The sequence below is a fragment of the Bidens hawaiensis genome, unplaced genomic scaffold, assembly GCF_021521415.1.
Source record: "Bidens hawaiensis isolate Kalapana, Puna unplaced genomic scaffold, B.hawaiensis_p1.1 tig00019491_1, whole genome shotgun sequence".
Lineage (NCBI taxonomy): Eukaryota > Viridiplantae > Streptophyta > Magnoliopsida > Asterales > Asteraceae > Bidens > Bidens hawaiensis.
In genome coordinates this window covers 229,958-233,783 of record NW_027492961.1, presented here as the reverse complement: position 1 = coordinate 233,783, position 3,826 = coordinate 229,958, and the positions used below count along the sequence as shown (strand labels likewise).

Genomic DNA, 3,826 nt, shown 5'->3' with positions numbered 1-3,826 from the left:
CATTCGTAGGCGTGGAAGATTAATATGGCGCCGCAAGGAGAATTAAGAAGATTAGTTTGAGATGGAACCATGAAGGAAGATTCAATAAATCAGACTTAAACTAAGTTTAGTTTAAGGAAAGTATTAAAGTATTAAACAAACTTGTTTACATTTATGTGTGACGTTATTAGAACATGGTTCACTGTGCATTAATAGATATTAATGATACTATTATTATATATTAAATGAAAAATAAATAGTAGCATATACTATAATACAAAATAATACCAAATATGTAAACTATGAAATAAAGGCTACATATATATGAATTGATTCTAACCTAGATTTTCAATGATAGAATATCTTCAATAAGGTCTTCTTGTAGTCTTTTTGGCTTTAAATTTGTTCAACATGGTCCATTTAAAGAGATTTCGCGTCTCTACTTAGACAACACTTTTGTATCACATGGTATTACAATTGAAGCAATATGTGCTGCTTGAAAAGATCATGGACCCAAGGGTATGTGGGGTGATTTTGTAGTGTTTGACCTTTTGGAAAAGACAAGGATGTGAATGTGGAGTCGATTATAGAGTCATCATTTCTATTTAGCTCCCTAACATATGGGTCTTCAAATACTCGTCTCTTCTCAAAGAATTTTTATGTGCATATATATTAAGTATATTCGATCTCATGTAATTTTAAATGAAGCACAAAAGCCTACAGAGTCATAGATGCGTGAAGAGACTCACTAAATTAGAGACTTAATACTCAAATAAAAACTAAACATGCGAACAAAAAAAAAACGAGCTCTAAGAGTTCATATGCATTTCACCATAATATTAAGAGTCCTATTAATAATTTCACTATATTAAATCTCCATTCACCTTATTCTAAATTTCAAACACGTTATTCAAGCGTAATTTACTTAACTCTCGATACATCAGTGGATCGAATAATGTGTCATGTGAGTTACAAACTGTGTTATAGCGGTTAACGCGAACGCCATTGGTCAGTGAATCATCAGCGATTAATGAGTATATATAAGTATGTCTTAGTTGATAAGATCATTATTAATCACATTCTATGTGATAGTATAATCAAGCGTTTATCTTTATCTCGTTCACACTTACGGTCAACAAATTCAAAAAGTGAAATCATAGTAATAAAAAGAACTTCAAAACTCAAAAGGCAACACAAATGAATGAACCTCATGGGACTGCGCACATTAGCTCCTCCAATCACTTGCCACCATGTCATCATTAATAACGTTACCACCTTCTAATATATATATATATATATATATATATATATTGAACTACTCTAATATATGATATGACGATCATATCATTCTCATTCTCATAATATTATTGCACTCCATTTATATATAATGCCAACATATGTCCCTCATTCACCGATTAACCCTCTTCCAAAGACCTCAAATTTCACGAAAAGCTAATCGATCAGTATATATGAAATGAAGACAACAAAAAGGAGTGAAAATGCGGCCGTTGGTTGAGTGTGAGAAAGAAGAGTACTACAACCGTGTCGAATGCGTTGAATGTGGATCGGGCGACAAGGAGAAGGAGCTCCTTCTGTGCGACAAATGTGATCGAAGATATCACATGGTTTGTGTTAAGCCGATCGTTGTCTGTCCACCTGCGGGCAATTGGTACTGCCCTAACTGCACCGATCATCCTCCCAAGCTCAAAGGTACACAATTTGATAACAAAAGTGTTTCTCTATTTAGTATGCTTGCTAATTTATACGATTTAATATTCTTTGAATGATGTGAGTTTCAGGTCTGATCTCGAATAAAGCTCTATATGAATTTTTTAAGCTTGAGAAATGGAGTTCTACATCCTCGACGAAGATCTCTCCTCAGGGTAGATTATTTTATTTTCTTATTATTATTAATATTTATTTTTAGGGGTGCTTAATTTGTGTTCTGAACTGCTGAACATGTCATTTCATTTCATTGCAAAACAAGTCTTATTTATAGCTAAAAATTCCAAAGTATGGGTTGCTTTCTCTGTTGCAAATAAGGAACAATAAGGATGACTGAAAATGTAAAACCTGCTGTATGTAGTAAGTTTTATGTCTGCTATAGAATCTTCACATGCCGTTTACAGTTCGATAACTTTAACTTTTGGTAAGCACATATATAACCGAGTGAAGTATATTTTCAACCATTGTGTTTATGAAACTGTAGAATGAGACGATCAAAGTTCGCAAGTTATTGTATAGAATATCGAACATTTATATGCGTCTAATTATTTAATGCGTAGTTGATCACATTGCTACACAAAAAATATGATCTCTTTTAAGTAAGACCAATCTTTCAATAGGAAAATGTTGTGACTATGCTACTTATGTTGTTTTTAATCATAGGTCTTGCATTCATATACCTTCATCTATTACGGCTCATCACTTTAGTTAAGCATAATGAGTAGTTTTCAGTCACTTATGAAATAGAAACAAAACATTATCCTGGCCAATATTGCAATAATTGATTATAATCTTATCTAGAGTCTTGTTTAGCAAGTAAAATGAATATTTTGCAACTAAACGTCATAAGATTAATGGTTCAAAATTTTGTTTACTCTTTACAAGCATTCGGTTGCAACATAAAAAAATTCCCAAATGGGAGATTAAGAAAATGTGTTTTTCGTAGAAAGTAAATTTAATGTTTACATGTGAAAAGAAACATTACGGGTGAACCTAGAAGCCCGAAAGGTGAAACAGGTTACACGAGAAAATCGGTATTTGAGATTTACGCAAACGAAAATGAAGATTGCCAGGAGATATAGAGAGAACTAAAGAGATTTGTTTTATTTGTCCCTTTCGTTATTAGTAGGAGTCGAATTAGAAAAAGAGTCGAACAAGTTTGTTCCGTATCGGTGTTAATTTCAGTCATGTGTGATAATTAACGATTATGGGCAAATACTTCCTTTACTAGTAGATCATCGTTATTTTGTAAATTAAGATAACTTTGATTGAGTAGAGCATGAATTGGAGTGTATGACATGAATGGTATTGTTGTTAGCAAGGGGCCAGAGGTGAGGTTAAAATTGGAATTAAAAAGTCTAATCTTACCAATTTAAGAATAAATTTTCACTCTACTAGAAATCCACAAGGAGGAAGAAGCTTAACCTGATAACCCAGTAAAAAATGAGTTTCTTTCCTGATATCATGACATGTCATTGCAAATGTCAATGCAAATGCCATTTATGTGCCTTTTGTTCCTAACTTCTGTGGTTATATCATTTAGAAAGCTGATGGCACTTAAGTCTCAGTTCATATCCTGTTTCAAGTTTACTGTATTTTGAAGATTCATTTTCTTCTGCAAATTTATAATTTACTTTATTTCCTTGATACTAGAATCTAGGAAAATAAAGAGGCGAACAAGTACCTTCGCCCATCAAAAGAAGAACCGCAAACTGTTACCATATGTTCCAAGCAAAGACGATGCTAAAAGGCGGAAACAAATGCGAACTCTAGCTACAGCTCTAAAATCACAGAACGTAGAGTTTAGCAATGACCTCACATACCCTTCTGGTATGGCTCCAGAATCTGCTAATAAAGCCAGTTTGGAGAATGGTGGTATGCAGGTTAGCTCTGGTTCCAACTACTCATTTTGAGGGTGAATTTTAAACTTGACATATATAAACAATTCAGGGTGAATTTCATATATAACCCTCGAAACAGTTTATACTTTATAGTTTACGTTGCCGGGTGGATTTTGGCTTAACAGAATTTTTATCAAGAAATAATTCAAAATTTTAATTCAAGTCACTTAAGTAGAGCTTAATGCAATTCCATTGTAAAAAAGTTATGTACCTCTAAAAAG

The 3,826-nt window shown here is 32.9% G+C and overlaps 1 pseudogene; it reads left to right on the top strand.

The window, feature by feature from the left end:
* Positions 1–1,478: 1,478 nt before the first annotated feature.
* LOC143558479 (putative Histone-lysine N-methyltransferase ATXR5 pseudogene) lies at positions 1,479–3,617 on the top strand (annotated as a pseudogene).
* The last annotated feature ends 209 nt before the right edge of the window (positions 3,618–3,826 follow it).